This window comes from Mus musculus, chromosome 7 (assembly GCF_000001635.26).
Source record: "Mus musculus strain C57BL/6J chromosome 7, GRCm38.p6 C57BL/6J".
Taxonomy (NCBI): Eukaryota; Metazoa; Chordata; class Mammalia; order Rodentia; family Muridae; genus Mus; species Mus musculus.
This window is the reverse complement of record NC_000073.6, coordinates 112,493,057-112,513,410: the sequence shown is the minus strand read 5'-3', so window position 1 is coordinate 112,513,410 and position 20,354 is coordinate 112,493,057. Positions and strand designations below refer to the sequence as shown.

The 20,354-nt window shown below is 47.2% G+C and overlaps 1 protein-coding gene across 2 annotated transcripts in view; it reads right to left on the bottom strand.

Moving 5' to 3' along the window:
- The window catches only part of Parva (parvin, alpha), a 163,983-nt gene that overhangs the window by 78,278 nt on the left and 65,351 nt on the right, over positions 1 to 20,354 (bottom strand). The window contains exon 2 of one of the 2 annotated variants that reach the window (XM_006508051.1): positions 12,142 to 12,234. The exons of the other annotated variant lie outside the window; for it this stretch is intronic. The gene's annotated coding sequence lies outside the window, so the exon portion shown is untranslated. The remainder of the gene's footprint in view (positions 1 to 12,141; positions 12,235 to 20,354) is intronic. 2 annotated transcript variants of the gene reach the window in all.

Genomic DNA, 20,354 nt, shown 5'->3' with positions numbered 1-20,354 from the left:
TCGCCGTGCCCCGTTTATTGCCTCTCCATTCCTTTGCTTGTTGATTTTCTTCATATACCCAAAAAGGTGTTTTTTTAAAAATATAATTGAACCCATCAAACTTGTCACTGATAATTTCTTCAATTGCTTCAATAGTCAGAAAATTGTCTTTCCTTAACAATTGGGATAAGTGTGCCATTAAAAAAATTAGCTCTTTAAGCCATCTGGCATTTGTTGTGGTCTAGGGGATACAGTGACCATATTTTCTGAGTCAAAAATTGGAACATGTGATCTGACAAATGCCAATGTTCTTATGGGTAAAATGGGACAGAATATTTGAAATTGAGACCGTACTGGAAAATTGCAGACATGTGGCCCCCATATGTAAGAAACAAGCTGCTATTTTAAAGGGACAGTGCCAGCCCCTGATCTTCCTAGCTCCCACCAACATGAAGCAACAGAGAGTTTTAGCCTGAGGCCCAGCCTCACCTAAGGCCAGAACCCAATCTTACTAAGACTGTCAAGGTATCAAAGGGGCCAAGGCCAACTAAGATGGGACCCAGGGTTCTTTAAATGACAAGAAGTCCTGTTTCTGTCCTCCCAACCGGTCGGTGCCTTCCTGTTCCTGGTCTCTGAGAGGAAGTGGCTCTACCATTGCCTTCTACTCTGAGCCGAGTTGGATCAAGGGAAAGTATCTGAAGGCATTTGGGAGGGAGGGGGAGGTCACTGGGGTGTTTCTTTCCTGAGAGCATTGCAACTGAAAGCTGCAGGTCCTGATAGTTGGGGGCCCTCTCCCTATCACCAGCCCTTGAACTGGGTACCACCCCACTCTTGTCCCTTCAGATGGTACCTGAAAGATGGAGATGGAGTGTGTTTAGCTCAATCTTTTGTAACCAGCACTCATTAAACTTTGATGTACTAACATCTCTAGGCTGCCTCAGAGAGACACGTGCAACAATGGAGCAGCATTCCCCGGATTCCATCATTGAGCTGGCTTGGGGCACACAGTAGTTAGAAGTCGTCTAATTCCTTCTAGAAACAGAGCCTGCTCCAGACCACAGCCTGCTTCAAAATCCTGCCAGCCCCTTTTCTGCAGGGCAGGACCCTCTGTTCAACCTAATGGCTGCAGAAATGCTGCACTCTGGACAAACTGGTCCACACTGTAATCTAGATGCCCATTCTGTCTTTATCCTTGCTTGCATCTTCTGTCCTGGCTTTACCCCATCCCTGTAGCTTTCTGTTCCCCAGGCCAGTGTCAAGTTCATCTATGTGGCAATGGCCACACAATGGGTGGAGCATCATTAGGCACAGGAATCCATCATCACCAACTTCTGAACTGCCTTTTCCTCATAGCCCTGCCCCATCGTCATCTACTAACTGAACTGTCCAGGCACCTATGTATCCTTTTCTGTCAGTAGATTGTATCTCTCAATACCAAATGCCTCAGTAAATGCTTTGTCAAATATAAATGTGCATTAATATTCTTAACCCTCTAATGACCAAGAGGCAGAAGTTCAGTTGCCTATCTCTGAATCTTACGTCTGCACCTCTGGTGAGATGCTTCAGTGGCAAAAGGCGTTGCAGCCAAGTCTGATGATTGCTTTTAATACCTAGGATGCACATGGTGGAGGAAGAGCTGGTATGTACACCACAGGGGCTGGAGGCAGCAGCGGCAGCGGCAGCAGCACCGGCAGGGAGGCCTCCCTGGTTTCAAGTCTCTCTGATTTGGTAATATTACAATCTTTCAACCTGCCAGCACCTCTCTTCCTAAGATGAGTTTCTCCCCTCCTCTCTAACTTCCCACCCGCTACTTTTTGACCCTCTGCTATGATCGTTGGTGTTTTGAAGCTAGGTGGTGAACTGTTTAGCTATTCCGCCTCTCTGGCTTCCCACAGCACTGTGGACAGTAAGAGCGGATGGCAGGCAGTGGGAGGCAAAAATCGCAGAAGTGCTGTTTCTGTGCCCTGCCGCCTTGCTCGGCAGATCTGGTTTGCTGACTTCTCTCTGAGCCATGAAACACGTCTGAAGCTCCTCTGATCTCTGTCTGCAGGAAGCAGCATACTCTGTCTTGCATTTTTCATTTTCATTTTTTTTAACCCAGTTGATTCCTTTCTATGTGGAATATCTGGATACATGCTCACATAGAATAGCTTTGCAGCTTCACCACACCGATTAACCAACATCACTCCTTCTGATCAGCACTTGGAATCCTCTAGCCGCTAATGCCCCATGTTTTCTGTGCTGGGTTGGCTCATCAGTTAAATCATGGGGGAAAGCCTCAGGGTCACTCATGACCCCACTCCATTTACATTTTAGGATGGTGATCCCTAAGGAATTTTCTTTTTTTCTTTCTTTATTGAAAGATTTACTGTGTTTCAGGATAGGTTCAAACTCCCTAGGTAGCTGAGGATGACCTTGAACTTGGGAACCTTCTGCCTCCACTTCCTAAGTGCTGGCTGGCATGGCTGCCTGGTCTGTGGTGCTTCTTGCACACTAGACAAATACTCCACGTCACTACATCCACAGCCCAGAAAAATGGGGTTTGTTTGCTTGTTAAGTTTTCTGCAAGAGAGTTCAGAGGCAAGGGGCCATGCTCATTATTTTTGGCACTCGAAGCCCGGCAGATGGTCTTATCGGCCACATCTCTACATTCTCAACTCCTTTGTAGACAGAAACTGAAGAATGGCATTTCAGAAGAGGTCAGAAAGGCAACGTTTATAATCCACCTCCCCCCACAGTGGAGGCCTCTGAGGCTTATACTCATTACTATTTGGTCAGAAGCAACAGAACCCCCTTCCCCAAGCCCGGTAATTAAAGCAGATTAAAAAAAAATACTTGTGGTAGGCAGAATCCGAAAATGGTCCCTTATGATTTCCTGCCCTAATCCCAGGGCTGTGACCAGACTGGGCTCCCGTGGCCTGCCTGCCGGTGGTAGGTTACTGGGAAAGGAGATTTCACAGATGTAATTAGTTTTGATTTTGAGTTACTCAAAGGAGATTATCTAGGTAAGCCCACCTAATCACAGGAGCCTTTTGGAGCAGTTTGCCCCTGCAGGCAGTGGAGGAAGTTGGGAGACTGCGTGCAGAGCAGCAAACTCTGTTGCTGATGCTCAGGGGGTGAGAGTGACCTCTAAAGGGTAAAGCAAGTCCCTGGCCCACTCCAGAAAACACAAGCTGACGTTGGTCCTCAGACATCGAGGAACTGAACTGAGCCAACATCTCCAACAAGCTAAGCAGAAGGCTCTCCCCCAGACATTCATGAAGCCCAAAGCAGAAATCAGAGCTAAGCCCACGAGGACAAGAGGAGCGACAAGTGAGTGTTGCTTTCAACAGAGACTGAGACAAGTTCATGGTCAGGGCCCCCAAGGTCTGGAGGAGAGAACCCCAGGAAATAAAATTCTGTTCTCTCAGGGGGTTTGCTTGGCATCTCTCTTAAGTGTGGCCAGCTTCCTATGGTTGCAAGTGACCACACATGGAGGCCGGCTCCATATCTGGCTACCCCGCAGAGCCAGTACATATCATTTATCAAAGAGATCACTGTGTCTTTATTCAGATTACTGAGAGAGAAGCTGGCCAGTGGGATTCATTTGCCCACCAGATATTAATTGAACCACAGAGGCAGTATATTGAATGCTGACAACTGTTCGAGATGCTGGTCTAGGCAAAACCACAGACAAGAAAGGCTTTCTTCTAAGAAGCTTACACTTGAGTGGAGGAGAGGCACAAAGGAAAGGAGAAAGAGAAAACCCACATGTGTGTGGGACCAGCAGGGACAGGTCAGACAGGGTGAAGGGCTAAGGCAGCTAGAAATGCTGTTGTCAGTGGTGACCACAGGCTTATGGAGGCCAAGAGGTAGATCCATAGGAGAACAATTTGAACAGAGATTTGAGAAGAGATGAGTCTAGGTCTACAAACACATTCTTTCCTGAAGGAACATTCAGGACGAGGAGCAGAAGGTGCAAAGGCTTCAGGGGAGAAACATACTTCTCAAGTGTAAGGAAAGAGAGAGGAGAGGGGCAGCATCTGGAGCTCAGAAAGCAAGTCGGACAGAGGTGGGAGAGGTGACGCGTGTGGGACCAATACAAGTGGCCAGATGCCCTGGGCTGAGCGTGGGAAACTGTTTAAGAGTTGACAGCAAGAGAGGGACACACTGTCAGACTGCCTTCTAAATATTTACGCTGAGACCCAGAGAGTACCGCTGCTCTCAACCCTGGCCAGAGAAGTTTCTTTCTATAGTGGATAGCAGTTAATGCGGAGGTTCATAGCTGGTTAAAATGATCAGAATAAGTGATTCTTGAGTGTGCAGTCCTAAAAAAGTCTATGTCAACCCCCTCCGCAGGCTCAGGGAACATAGGGGCAGAGAGGTAGAGAGAACATAGAGTCAGAGGGGTCAGGGGGCGTGCGGTGGGATGCTGTCTACTGGACGTGACATGGACATTTTACTCAGGAACTCACAGCAGCTATCGTTACCCTCACGAGATCAAGTCAACATGCTTGGCCAGCAAGCCAACAGGCAGCACTAACTGGACCCAATAGTGTGTTTCAGAAAAGAAAAAAAATTGGAGAAGACGAAGGCAGCGGGAGACTTTTTGGAGCACTTGGAAGGGGGGTAGTGGTGGGAAAAGGGAGTTTGGGGTGGGTATGACCAAGACTCCCTGCTGCCTTGAATTAGCTTAACGAGCAATAAACAGAGGATATGCTATTCAAAGAAAAGGAAGAATAGACATGAAACTTTGGGATACGACTGGTTTCGTGTGTGTGTGTGTGTGTGTGTGTGTGTGTGTGTGTGTGTGTGTGTAACGGTCACTCTAAATACCTACTTCCATCAGAGCGAACCGTGGCTAAGGCAATAAGGCCCCAGTCATTTGCAAAGTGGACGTCTGAGAGCTGAGGTCCCCAGGCCATAACAGGAGCGTAGGAGGAATCCTCTGGGAGACAGCTAGACCTTCTAGTGCAGCCTAGGGACTGGGCCCAAAGAGACTCTAATGGAGTGACAGTTCACAAGTGTCCCTCAGATCAGAAGGTGCAGTATCCCCTGCCACAGCCCCACAGTCCCTGTCCACTGACTACTTTCCATCCTAGACTCACTACCACTTTTAGAGACAGGGCCTCACTGTGTAGCCCTGGCTAGCCTGGAACTCACTCTGTAGACCAGGCTGACCTTGAGATCACAGAGTTCCACCTGCCTTTGCCTCCCGTGTGCTGGGATTAAAGCTCGCACTACCATGCCCAGTTCTAGATTCAGTCTTATTTATACACCTTCTCTTTTCTGGCCCGTGAGGACCCAGGAGATCTTGGACCATCCCAGGTTCGACCACCCTACTCCCCTACCTTCAGACCTGGCTTCCCCAGACTGCCTCTTCCCTCTTTCCTTCCTTTGCAATCTGTATCCTAAAAGAATAACCCAACACATTTACTGAGCAGTACCTGTGGGTGTTGTCCATGGTGAGAGGACGAAGGGAGGTTTTGAAACCTAATTCTGACACTGACCAGCTGCCTGTGAGCTCATCTGTAAGATGTGGGCAGTAATGGCTCTGCTGGGAGGGTTTGAGGTGAAGGATAAGGACTCTCACACTGAGCTGGAGAAAGAGCAGAACTTCAGCAGGTACATGCTGAATGCTGGCTAAGTTCATAAGTTATGATAAAGTCTGAAGTGTATGTGATGAATAAATACTGACGATAAAGGCAGATGAATAGTTCACCAGAGGACCAAGGTCAAGGTGAACTGGAAGCAGAGCCCAGAGTGCCTGCCATCTCTTGCCTTCCCAGGAAGCTCACCACCCTTAGCTCCTCAGCCAGCTCCAGCCATCAGGACACCCCCACCATCTAACTCACAGCAGAAGAAAGCCTCCTCTTTCCGGTCTGGAAGGAGACTTGGATGCCAAGCACAGCCTAAGCATGTTCATCTTCCCCCCACATGTCATCTCTGAATGCCTCCAAGCCCGTTCCTTCAATTCCATCCAGTTCTCCTTAGTTCAGTTCATGAGAACAACAAGCCTGTCTTGTGTCCCAACAGCATGCAAGGCAGGGAGGGCACAGAGCAGAGATGGCTGTGGGCTCTTCCCACACTGCTCCTATCTAGTGGGGGTCACCAAGATGGTTAGTTCCTGTACTGTGATGATGCTGACAGTGCGTGCTCTTACAGTTCAGTGGAGGTGCGTGAACCTCTGTTAAGACTTAGACGGGTGCAGGTGAGAGAGGGCAGAGAAGCTTCTGGAAGGGGGGGGGACCCAGAAGTGGGCTATGAAGGAGGGGTGGAAGGTTGCCTGGCAGAGGCAGGGAGACCAGGTCCTGCATTCCACCCCTTGCCTATCCTTTTTCACAGACACTCTTGACTTTCTTCTTCTTTTTCCATTTCTCAAGCCAAAGAGAAGACCCAGCATCTCTTCTTATTTTATTTCCAAACCATTACAGACTAGTACTGTAAATGTCAAATAAATTAGTAAGGAATACTGAAAGGAAGGAGGACCGCGGAGGTGGCTCAGTGGATACAGTGCTTGTGGTACAAAGTTTAGATCCCTAGAGCCCATGTAAAACCAGATCTAGCAGAACACACCGACATCTCTGCACTTCAGCAGCGGGGTGGGAGTGGGACAAAGAAGAAGCTCTGCAAGCCCAGGCCAATTAGCTTGGAGTACTAGGTGGCAAACAACAAGAGACTGCCTCATACCAAGTGGAAGCTGAGGATGTGAGGGTGCTCTGACAAGTCACCTCATTGATCATCAAGGTTGATTTGGGCTAATCTGGCTGCTCAGGCCAGATTCCTCCCACAAGGAAGAGAGTACCAAAATGAAGTACACAGAAAGCGAGGGAACCCACCACGCACTCAGCTGCTTCAGCAACTGTTACAAAGGTCTCTTAGCAACTGTTACAAAGGTCTCTCTTCTGGGGTTGCAACAACTTGAACACAGCAAGCCGGACTGACTGCACCACTGAGGGCCACAGTGGGGTGGGAATCCTCACACTGCCTACGTTCTGTCTACCAGGACCTTCATTGTCATAGAGTCTCCAACATAAACTCTGGAGTCATTCCTGCAGCTGCCTGCTGAGTAGCCCCCTTTTCCCCATCCTCCAATCAAAACATGTATCTGTCGTCATTTATTCATTTGTAGGCAGAGTTTCACAAAGCCATGCGTAGATGGGGATAACAGTGAACTGATTGTCCTGCTTCCACCTTGATGTTGCTGGGGTTATGGGCGTGCGCCACCTCATCTGGTTTTATGTGGTGCTGGGATTGAACCCAGGGCTTTGTGTACAACTAGGCAAACACTCTGCCAACTGAGCTACATCCTTAGTTCTCCAAAATACCTTTTCAATCGGGGAAATTTATTTTTTCCCAATCCTGTTTCATCATGTTCTCATTAAAAAATACTCAACGGCTCCATGGTACCTCTGGTATTGATTTTAACTTCCCTAACTACCATCCACAGAAGCCTGTATGACCTGTTACTTTATACCACATGACATTTTTATGCCAAGCAGTCTTTCCAGGCCACCTCCCATCTACCAGAGCCCCACTGGCCTTCCCATCTCTACAACTCTTGCTGGCTGAAGTCCTGGACACCTCGATGTCCACTGATGGAGAACCTCTAAAGGAGTGGTGTGGGGTATCCGTGGCCTGTGATCTGAGGCCAGCTCCAGGAATCTTCTCAACTCTCATTTTAGTGCAGGAAAGAGATTGTGAGTATCGTTGGTGAGTTGGCAGGTGTCAGGCTTATCATTAGGGCGGAACAATGTTGCCATACCAGCCTGATCGCCTACTAAATGATGTCTCTGTCTTCCCACTAGTACATTATCTGTCATCCTCAGGAAAGAATGGTACCATTTCACAAGTAATAACAGAGAGACACATGGGAGAAACCAGTTCCCCATGGACACACCATGGTGGGAGGAGAGTAGGCTTGAAGCACCAAGAATAATTCTAAACCCCACAGAGTTTCCATGGCCCAACCAGCTTGTGGATGGCAGATTCATTCCAGACTAGAGCCCATCTGCCCGGAAGGTGAGAATATGGATGGCCAACATGGCCACACAAGCCCTGCTTTAAACTCCATGGACTTAGACACCCACCCATCATCACCAGAGGAACACTTTCTCCCCTAGGACTCCCAAGTGGTCACAGACACAGACTGCTAACGTCACCAGCCACTTGTAGAGGTTCTATTTCCATGTGCTGAGTTAGAAGCCAGCTTTCAGGTGCAGTCTTTTGAACGGCCAACCTTCTGCACTTCTGCAGGTATGTGACCATTGTGAAGAAACAAAAAGAAAAGAGAAAGCCACTTGGTGGAGTGGAGACGATGGAGAGAGAAAGAAGAACCAATTCACCCTCATCACAAGGGCAGAAGAGAAGACAGCAACAGATGAGAACTTGGGACAATGAAGGAAGATCTGAGAGTTGGGAAGTGAGCCCATGGAGTGGAGCCAGGACTCATGTGTAAATGGAAGCAAAGAAGTGTCTTCCCTGGATGAGTTTTCAAGGCAGGTGATTAGGGAAGGAGACATTGCTGACTGGGGAGCCCAGTGCATGCATGCTTGTGTGTGTGTGCATGTGTGTGTTTGTCCAGGGGCAGGGCTGGAGGTTCAGGTTAGCAGCCTCAGTTCCCAGCAGAACTAAAGGAGGCTGGCAGAGCATCTCCTAGTTCTTTCGCATGGGACCTACCAGGGCACAAAAGACATTGGTGGTAGAGTGGGTGAAATTGGGGACACCCACTATTGTCATCACCCCAGTGATGTGTAGCTGTAATAATCAACTGTCAACTGGGCTGGGTTGGGAGGACACTAAGACTTTGCAGAATGGAGGGTCATTGGTTAGAAGCCAAAGAAGTCTCATGCATGATAAAGAAGAAAGATGGAGAACGATGACCAAGGAAGGCTGATATTCAGAGCCAGTGTGATCCATTTAAGACAGGGAAATGAAGCCACAGGCTGAGTGGCTCTCATGGACAGAGAGGCAAAAAAAGGCAGAGGAACCAAGTGGCAGGTAGACCACGTGAGCAGGGAGAGTCAAATTCAGCAGGCAGCCAGGGTGGGTGGATGGTCTCGATTTAGACTAAGATGCCATGGTTTTCAGGAATGCAAAGAACACCTCGGTTCCTAAAAGTCAAGTGTGGGTGCACACAAAGTACCCCAGCTTCTGGGGAGAAGGTGCTTCAGGGGAGGGTGGCCTAGGTGGACATATGAAAAAGCCTGAGACTTGGGAGTGCTGAGGTAGTGGAAGGTAGGCCCAGGTCTCCCAAAAAGCATGCAAGGAGTGGGTTAAGCATGGTGGGGAGGTTCCTGGCAGCAGAGCCAGGACTCTAAAGAGAAGGAAGTGGTTAAGGAGAAGTATGAGCCTGGCCGGAGACAGAGCTAATGTGCGTGCATGTGTGTGCACATGGATGTGTGTGTGTGTGTGTGTGTGTGTGTGTGTGTGTGTGTTGGGGGTGGGAAAGAAGACAGCAATGACTTGTGGCCAGAGTGAGGCTCCGTTTCATGGTGGGCCCCACACAGAGGGAAGAGAAGGCTGCAAAGCCTGCAGTTCACTTGTTTTAGAGCTAATTTTGTTTTCCAGGGTAATTTTGACCCTTGGTTCCTCCAAAAGACCAGAAGCAGGATTCAGTCACCTGACTGTTGGTACAGTCATATGCAGAGGTAGCTCAAGCTAAAAACCCAGCAAGGCCTGGTCAAGGGAAGGAAGGCAGAGGAGGAAAGGAAGAACAGAAAACAAGAGGCTGTCGTAAAGCCTACTTTATGACTTTCCCAGAGGCTTTAAAAAGGTATTTATGCTTCGGTAATCCTAGAGAGCCCCTGTAAAGGAAAGTGCGGGCCTGTCATAACACGCCCTGTTCAATGCTGCTCAGTGCCAGGTCCTCAGCTCTCTGTAATCTTAGAAATTCATTCGGGGACCAGGTAGGACCCACCAGGTTAATCTGCCATCCTGCAGCTGTGACAGCAATCAAAGCAAGGACAGCACAACACTCTCCACTCTCACTCTCGGGTCCCTCACATCACCCCTGGAGTCCAAGGCAGAAAGCAAGGCTGCCGGATGGCCCTAACCCACTGTCTTTCAAACGCATCTGGGAAAATCACTCGTGTGTTCCCTGCTTTAACCGCTGGTTGGATGTAGAATCTGACAGTAGCCTGCACACAAGTCTCCGGGGCCAAGCCTGGAGGTCCCTACTGTAGAACACAGGGCTAAGGATGCCTGGGCCTGGGTTAGAAGAGAAGGGGAGCTAGTTCTCAGCCTGCCTCACATTTTCTTCTTCATTTTTATCTGTGGGATCGGGTGTGTGAGAGAGGGGAGGAGAGAGGCCTGGTAACAACAGCTCCCCACCGTTCTTGGTTACTTACATCTGTGGTCAATTTTCCACACTTTATTCCATAAAAGGTAAATGAGACACGGTACTTGCAACAGGATAATCTAAACAATGAGAGCCATGTTACTGTTAAAAATCCATCTGGCTGACCACGCCCAACCCCACATTTTTAACTCCTTGAGGAAAGAAGGATGCCAAGGCAGAGGGGCTGGGACCCTTAGTCTGGATCTCTTCCTTCCTGTCAACCGAAAGGACCTGCTCTGAGGGCTCTGCCAACTCCAGTGTTCCTCTTCATTCTAGGCTGGCCATGGGCACAAACAACTTGTAAAACGTTTCTTCCCAATGCTTTGCTCTTCTTTCTCTTTAAAAGGAAACATTAAAAGCGAGAGAGAGAGAGAGAGAGAGAGAGAGAGAGAGAGAGAGAGAGAGAGAGAGAGAGAGAGAAGAGAGGAGCTTACACACTGTCCAAACTAAAGCACTCAAGAGCTCCTCCTTCCCGCCAGAGGGTTCATTTGCATAATGTTAATTTCCAAAGGCAACACGCGAAGCGAAGAAGAAGCGCATGACTGTTCTTTCCTTTTATTTGGGCTTACACATTTTTCTGGCCATCTGTTATCTGAGAAAATTGCAAACTCAAATAAAAGATGGGAAAATTTGTAAAAATCAGACGGTGTGGGATTTTTAAAATTCTTATTCTTACTCTTTGGGTGGGGAGCTAACGATGATAAGAGATTCCGGGAAAGCTTCGGATGGGTAAGGTCCCTGGAGAAAGGGAGCTGGGTATTTCCCGAGGTGCAGCGCTTCCCACCTGCAGAAGGAATTTGACCTTTGACCTAGAAGTCCGGAAATATTTTCATCCTTCAGAAGAGCAGCTTCTCCCAGCTCCCTTGGAGGGTATTAAAACCACCAGCATAGGTCTGGCTAATACACCTTTTAATTTTTAAAACCATGCTTGTTAGCTTCCATTCAGGTCACATGTTCCAGAATGAGAGCCACAGCAGCAGCAGCCCTCATTCGAAACCACGCCCTCCCCGCGGTGTAACCATTGGGCCAGCCTAAGGAATCCCTGTTGTGGGAATTGGTTTTCAGAGGCGCAGGAGAAAATACGCTCAGATAAGAAGGCCCCAACAAGACTGTCTAAAGTAACCACTGAAAATATTAATTCTGCACACCCTCTGTATAAAGAAAAATTTATTTTTATGTGTATGAGTGTTTTGTCTGCCTGTATGTCTGTGCCCAAGGAAGCCAGAAACGGTGCAGATCCCTTGAAAGTAGAGTTACTGACAGCCGTGAGCCATCGTGTCTGTGCTGGGAACTGAACCCAGGTACTCTGCTCTTGACCACGGAGCCATCTCTCCAGCTCCGAACTCTCCCCTTTTTAAAGGCATCCTGGGACTGGGAGGTAGCTCAGCCAGTGGAGTCCTTGCTTTGCATGAGGATCTGAATTTGATCCCCACATCCCATGTAAAAACTAAGACACCCTGGGCACAGAAGTGGGCGTTTGTTATCCCAGCCTTGGGAAGCAGGGACAGACGGCTCCTCGAAGCTCACTGGCTAGCCAGCCTAGCCCACTTGGTGAGCTCCAGGCCAGTGAGAGACCCTGTAGCCAAAAAAGGTGGGTGGTATCTGAAGAAAGACCCTTGAAGCTGTCCCTCGGCCCCCACACACATATTCACGTGTGTATGCGCACCTGCACGCATTTGCATATGCACACGAAGACACACACAAATAAAATAAAAAGACAGTATGGAAAGTCTTGATAATAACACGGAAAAATGATAACCTAAAGACCTGCTGGGACATCAGTACGCTTAATATTTTGAGACACATTTTGCTATGGAAGTCAGCTTGCCCAAGGCCTGTGTTACCTGAACTGTCCCTTCTCCTTTGTACTGATTAGCCCATTGCATGCCGTGTTGTGAAGCCAAGTTCCCACCGCTGGGATGAGATGTAGCCGCCACCTGTGTCACAGATAAAAGGTCATTTTGGCAAGTGTGCTTACTAGCTTAGTTGCCGATCTGGTCACCCTTTTTACAAGAAGAAACTGTCTTGCTGAATTATTATCATTTTGTCCGTGTCTTCCTTTGTAAAATAAACCAAGAATATTTTCCCCCCAACAGTGTTTACACAGTTAGAATTAGAGATGGCTCAGCACTTGACAGTGCTCGCTGCTATTTCAGAGGACCCAGGTTCAGTTCCAAGCACCCAGACAAGGGAGCTCACGATTGCCTGTGCCTTGAGCTCCAAGACATGTGATGTCCTCGTCCAGCCTCCACGGGCATTCACCTATACATGCATATACTCACAGACAAATACATTTATGCACAAATAGAAATGAAATAAAAATTCACAAATAGATATATCCAGGGCAGAAGAGTTGGTTCAGTGGTTAAAGGTGCTTGCTCCATTTGTAGAGGACCCAAATCCAGTTCCCAGCCCAGATCAGGGAACTCACCATTAACTGTAGCTCCAGTTTCAGGGGATCTAATACCCTTTTCTGGCAGACACTATACCCATGTGCATAAACGTACAGACATACATATTTACACGTAATACAAGATAAAGCACATATCCACATGATCAAATGTGGCTCTTTGATGGTCAACCTGCTCCTGTGTGTGTGTGTGTGTGTGTGTGTGTGTGTGTGTAGTTTTTGGTGTTGTCTGGGTGACTTGCTTCCACCTCCTGCCTTTCCCATCTACCTGCAATCCCACTTCCTCTGGCTGCACAAAGTAACTCGGAGTTGAAGGAGTTAACAGTCACTAACAGAACCCGTGGGAGACAAAGCATTGGCCCCCATGATCATAAATCTCTTTCAAAGCAAGTCAGACTGCATTCTCTTCAGGCTCTCTAAACTCGGCTTTCATCGTCAGTTACATAAAGTGATATTTACGTCTGTTCCAACGTTCTTCCTTTCCCAACACGTTTATCTCAGGAAATGACAACAGGAAGACACCCCCCCCCAACCCAAGCACACATGTTATTTTTTAAAGGGGGGGCATGTTAAGGAATCAGGCTAAATCACTGAATTAACAGGCTTTTTTATTGGAATTCACTTTTTAATATAAATTCTCAAACATCTGTAAGCAATATTTTATAGACGTGAGCAAGAAAACAAGTGAGGCAAAAAAAAAAAAAAAAAAAAAATCCCCATGACTTAACCATTACTCAGCTACAGCAGTGTTTCACAACCCAAAGCAGAATAGGCAGGATTTTAGGATAACTGAAAAGGTGATTTTATTACGAATACATATCATAAATATCATGGATGTCATCACAGTGCGGTCCTTCTGGAAAGCTTATTCCTTCGGAGGTAGTGGTCCCATGTTTGAGATTTGGGTCAGCATAGGTGACTCCAATGGAAGCTAGTGTCTCTGCTTCTCCAAGGACCCCAGCTTCAGCCAGAGCAGGGAAGGCTGGGAATTTCCAGCTGGTGCTGAGTCGGAGTGACGTTAAAGTTAGAAACAACAGAAGACACGGGAAAGTCCCAGATGGCCCGAGTCTCAGCTGGGTGAGGGTGAGTTTGTCACACTTGGCAGGGCCTTAATGAGGAGACAGGTGTGCCTTCCGGGGCTGGTAAGAGCACACGGGGACCTGTTTAAAGGAACTGGGATGTGGGGAGACAGGAGGGGACCCACCCAGGCATGGGAGGACTGGAGATGAGGAGCAGAAATGCCTGAGAAGAGCTTAGGATTTTGGAAGCCCTGGGTCGATACTTCTTCTTCTTCTCCTCTTCCTCTTCCTCCTCCTCCCTTGAATTATTATATCTAAGTACACTGTAGCTGTTTTCAGAAGTACTAGAAGAGGGTGTCAGATCTCAATACAGATGGTTGTGAGCTACCATGTGCTTGCTGGGATTTGAACTCAGGGCCTTCGGAAGAGCAGTCAGTGCTCTTACCCGCTGAGCCATCTCTCCAGCCGCCTGGGTTGATTCTAAACACTGAGTTCTCTACTGGATCCCACGGGCATGAAAGGGGCTGGCGACTTCTGGCAGGGACTGCAGATGGGGGCTGGGTATGCAGTGGTAGCCAGTCAGAAGCTCACAACCCTGAGGATGTGAACAAGGGGCAGGTGTGAATAGTACATCTGGGTTACACTGGCAGCCAGCCTGTCAAATGCCAGGGTCTCTGTCCTTGCTTGCTGGGGAAGGGCTCTGAGGTGGCCTGCACAGGCAGGGGGTGGGGTGGGGGCTCTGGCTGGTCATCTAGGCAGCCATCTACTTACTTATCAACTAATATAAGCACTGTGTCCTGGGAGTCAGTCCTAGAGCAGGGCCAACAGGCTGCTCCTCCCCCCCCCCCACTCTCCCTCCCATGTGTGTGAAAGGGATATCAATTGCTTAAATAAAAGAAATCGAGGTGGAGGAGGCTGGAGCTGGGCAGGAGGAGTTTGTACTGGTCAAATTTCTCAATAAACATTTGCTTTGCTGATAAGTTTGGCCTGTGTGCAGTGAGGAATTCTGTTCCTTCCTGCTAATGGCATCAGAGGGGGTTAAAGGTAGACCGCTCATCTAAACCTATCCGGCAGGTTTGGACGACTCTGGCTCTGAGGAGGTGAGGTCAGGGGCCAGGAGGGAGTCAGTTACCTTAGGATAACTCCTTTGATGGTTGCCCTAGGGAATCTCTCTTTAATGTCCTCTGCTACAGCTATACACAACCAGTCTGTCTGTCTGTCTGTCTGTCTGTCTCCTTGTTATACAGAAATAAATGTGGAATGTGCAGTTACTACAGAATCCATAAAATAAATATACATTATTACAGAAGTCACTAAATCACCATTAGGATGGCATTAGAATTATAACCCCCCTTCCCATCTATACCCCCTTCCCAAGACTCAGAAAAGAGGTAGCCTCTGCTAACTAGCTAATTGTGTGTCTAGGAGGGCACGGTGAGGAAAAGCCCATCACTCCTTTTGTTTGTTTGTTTGTTTGTTTTTGTTTGTTTTGTTTTGGTTTGGTTTTGGTTTCTTTCGAGACAGGGTTTCTCTGTATAGCCCTGGCTGTCCTGGAATTCACTTTGTAGACCAGGCTGGCCTTGAACTCAGAAATCCACCTGCCTCTGCCTCCCAAGTGCTGGGATTAAAGGCCTGCACCACCACGCCCGGCTTTACTCTTAACCTAAGGAGATTTTTGCCTTCACTGGGAATGAAGGCATGGTGTTGAGCTGTGATTTCTCAGGCACTAAATGTCTAGGAAGTCAATTAAACAAGCTAAAATATTACATTAAAAACAAGTTACAAAGCACGATGCCCCTCATCTATGACGGGGGGTGGCGTTAAGGTTAACATTTCAAAACTTCCAGTAGACAGCCAGCGTCACAGAGTGCCGAAACCTGTTTAAAAGCACCGTGATCCCCTGACATTCTACCTGATTACCTAGACAGCTAAGTGTCCGGGGAGTAGGAAGTACACACAGTGTGGACACAGTAGGTCAACAGAAGAGGAGGACTCTGGGCAGGGCAGCAAAAGATGGCATATGATCTCAGCATGCCGCTTAGAAGAACACGTAGTTTAAAATTTATAAATTGTTCATGCCTGTAATGTTCCATTTAACATATTCAAACTGTGGTTGGCCAGGAGAACCTGAAACAAGAAAGCAAGCGAAACTGCTGCTTAAAGGAGACTGTTGTATCCTTAGAAAGAAAGGTAACAAATGCTCCCAGTGTAACATTTTGTTACTGTTATACTGGAGATTAGTTACATTTTCAAGTCACTAGAACAGAAGTAGATCTCCTCCCATTATTCACTCAGGGTCCTGACACCTAGGGAAAACTGTGTGTCAGGAAGAGTCCTTATCCGTGATTAATTTCTTGTTTTGTTAATCTAGACCTAACGTCAATGTGGATTAAACTAAAGAGTGAGTCATGTCTGTACTCACTATGTTGTGAATAACATCTTAGGAGGAGGAACACTCTCTCCCAACATTCGAAAGCTGTTGTCAGGCGCAGTGCAGGTGGACGAGTTAAGTTCTGACACACTGGGAATGAAGCCGAAAGATGTGGCAGTTTAAAGAATATCAGAGGTCGAGATGAAAAACCAGGGGTAAAAACCAAGCTATTACATTTCTTTGTTTACAGTACTAGGGGTCAAACTGAAGGCCTTGCACATGCCAGGCAAGTGCCTCATGATAGGATCTCTAGTCATGGGGAATTTGTTCTCTCTCTCTCTCTCTCCCTCTCTCTCTCTCTCTCTCTCATATGTAGACGTAAGAGGATATTATTCAAATGACAAGTTGATGGAACCAATTCTCTCTTTCCATGATGTTCCAGGAATTGAACTTGGATCTTCAGGCATGGTGGCAGTCCCTTTACTGTGAATTATCTTGGGGTTAGGGTCTCTCACTAGAAACTCACCTAGTGGGCTAGGCGAGTTAGTCAGTGAGTCCTAGGCTGACCTGTCACTACCTGTCTCTTTACTTCTCCATCTCTGGGATTACAGACATGGACCACTGCATCCAACCTTGTTATGTGGGTTTCTGTCCTTCTTCACTTTACTGCCTGAGCCATCTTCCCAGTCCTCACATTTAGTTTTTGTTTTGTTTTGTTTTGACACAAACAAGATCTTCCTCGCTCAGCCCTCTAAGTGTGTTGGGATTTCAGTCTTATGCTGCACACCAGGCCACAGCAATATATTTATCAGAGAAGGATGGGTGAATTTAGGGGAAAATTATAATGGTCCAACCATGGCTTAGCTGCAGCACAAGCTACCATGGCTAAAAGAACTTAACAGAAATCAGCAAGAGCCCTCTCTCTGAGTCACTGTTTGCACGGAATTCGCTATGCGGAGGAGTGGAGATTTTATTATTGCTTGTGAAATGTATGAACGTAGCTTTTATGTTAGGAAAGTTATAATAAATTTATAGACTTGTTCCTACACATAACTTTTTTTTTTCCTGGAAATCTGGTCGAACATTTACCAACACTCGACTGAATGCTGGTGTCTAGAGACGCTGGGCCTTTGGGGAAAGGGCTGTTTCCATAGCAAAGAGGACAAAGGGCTAATACAGTTTAAAACTCTCAACCCCATGCTAGACTAGAAGAACACAAAATGTGCTCTCCCTGCCAATCCACAGAACTGACCTCTCCCTCCAATCCCTGTAGTGCCTTCCGCTTTCATTCACGTAGCACTTAGAAAAGTGAAACCCTCGTGTTGATTTTTTCAGTAAGTAACATTTCGTACTGATGTCCCATCTTGACTTGGACAAGGGTCAGTCACACAAGCTTCCACTGAGCCTTTTAAAGGTGCCTGCATGGACATGTGCTCAAAATGTATTTACTCTCTTAGTCAGTTGCTCCCCTTGCATTAACAGAGTCTCAGAGAACCTGCGTACCAGACATGGTTCCAACCAAGATTCCTGGGCATCTCCCAGCAATGAGCATGATGGTGATGTATGCTTTGCTGAGTATGGAATCCATGCCAGCTGCAGTGTCCAGCCCACTGCCTGCAACACTCAGATACACGACTGTCTATCCATCTGCAGCTCCCGGCTAGAGACTCCTTGTATTGTGCAGTCATTTCCTAGGAGACTCTTTAAGACTTAGAACGTTCTTAGAGTTTCCTGAGAAAGACTCAGGACATTTCTGAGAGAAGGCTTTTTAATAGTCAGGATGCAAACAACTCAGAAACCTTAGGAAGTCCCTGAAATGACCAGATGCACCAAGCCCTTCCCTTTTCCAGGTTACATAAGCTGTAAGGTCTACTGAGGAGAGAGAGAGATCAGGTGAGCTGCCTGAAAGTTGTGCAGCTTTCATGGGCTGTCACCAATGTTGGGGCGGCTTTCAGCAATGCAGCAGCTTTTGAGACATCCCTGCTCCTGTAAGTAACCCCTCACCCACACTTCTGTTAGTGACTCCCAAAAAAAACCCTCATTGCCTCACCAAGTTGGACACTGGTAGTTTTGTTTGTTCCCATCATCTTCCCAGCAACAGAGTCCCACAACACCTCGAGACTGTGCCTTGCTGATTGCAATCTCCAGGCCCCAGCCTGTCTGACTTAGGAATGCTGAATGGGTGAAAAGTGATGGGCCTGGTGTACACATTAATGTTTGATCTTCTCTGCTCTTCAATGCTTTCCCTGAAATTTCCCTCCTTTCCTTATGAAGTACAGCGACCTAAGCAAGAAGGAACCCAAGGGGCCCTAACATGGTGCATCAAAGACTTATCATGACCTGGCAAAAGCACATGGATAAACTCCGCCTTTCCCTGCTTCCCACCCGCCTTTGACCATTGCTATGCCGACACTCTCGCATCCTCTTCTAGACACTGACACCGTCTACAAGAGACACTCATTCCTGAAGGGAGGTCCCACCAGCTGCAGGAAGCCCTGCTCCATCACTGGCGAGATTTCTCCCAGGACAGGGGAGGTATAGAGAAGGCGTCACAGGCAAAGATTACCTGCTGTGTTCTGCCTTTCCCAACCTTCTCACCCTAGAGCTTCCTAGGTGTGCACTGAGTGCAGGCACAGGTGCTCCCCAGATGGCTTGCTTAATTTGGCAGCTTGATGGCACTGTACTTCTGACCAAGGCCATTTGCCTGCCCAAGAGACTCAAAGGTAGTCACAGAGCGGCTGTATTTGAAGATTTTGTCTAAAACGTAATATTTCATACTGCTAATAGTAATAGAAGCTTCCTTGTAGCTTTGCATCGCCTTGTTGGTGATCCAGCATGACAGAAGCTTCTAGACACTTTGAAAAAAACATGCCTTCAGGCACCAAAATCTGCTTTTCAAAACGGATCATCTGTGGTGGGAATCGTTTCCGAAACCCATTGTTCAAAGGCTGAGCAGAAAAGCCACACAACAAGGCCAGTGTTGGTTGCTGTCAACTGTCAGTTTGCACCAAAGCCATCACATATTCATATTGACGGCTTTATTTTTCCACCCCAGGCAGGGGTCTGAGCAGGGTCATGAAGACTGATCAAACTTCAGCAAGCAGGGAAGGGAAGGGCAGGTGGAGGGCAGAAGCTCTCCCGTCACACTTAACGGCAATAAATTCCTGACCAGTCCCATTATCTCATGCTGTCACTGTCCCTGTGTCAGCCTGCTTAGCTAATGCTGCAAGGAGTTATGGGTAGTGGTCTAGAGAAGTGACAAACTTTCAAATACTATTTCCTTTCTCGTTTGCTATCTCTACTGCGTTAAAGTGACAAAGGTTACCTAGTGATTTCGCTCCTTGTTCTCTTTATCTTCCTTTTTGTGCTGTGATATAGCTTGAGTCCTCTTGTTTCTTTTTAAAAATTCTACATTAATAAAAATGTGCCTTCAAGGTGTTTTATTTCAGACTAAATATATCAAATCTATTCATTCCCACATATATTTCCCCATTCTGCCACCCGGGAGTGTCCGTTGCTCTTCAGTGATAGAGCGCACCAAGCCCAAAGCTGTGACCTTTCACCTATACTATGGAAAGAGCCTCTGTCTGCTTGTTCTTATTCTGACAAACTTGACCAGCCACTTAAGGTCCAAAGATATAGTTATATAGCCAAGTGGGAGCCACTGTGTAGTCTCTGCAGGCTCAGGATGATCTGGGAGTTTCCTAGTCCCTCCATAAACATTCTAGTCACACCAGAGTAATTGCCCATTTTCACCGGGCCTTGGCTACTCAACTGGAAAGTTGAGCATATTAATAATAGCTATATAGCTGGGTGTGGTGGAACATTCTTTAATATCAGCACTTGGGATGTGGAGGCAAGGAGGATCAAGAATTCAAGGCCAAATTTAGTACATAGTGACTTCAGGTCTGTACTACATGAGACCCTGTTTTTTTTTTGTTTTGTTTTGTGTTTTGTTTTGTGTTTGTGTTTTTCAAAAACATAAATAACGCCTAAGGTGTGTAAAGTCAGAGTATTAAATGAGCTAATACACATTTATTAGATGGGGTACTATTAAGCACATAAGCTAGCTTAGAAAAGCTATCATGGCTAGGCTTTAAAATCTCCCTGCAAACTAACGTGTTGATGGCTCGGTCCTGAGGGTAGTATTTAGAGGCAGGGCTTTGGATACAGGACTGAACTGAGGATTCTATCCTAAGCAGTGAGTGAATCCATTGATGTACACACGATTTGACGACATTATTACAAAAAAGGTAG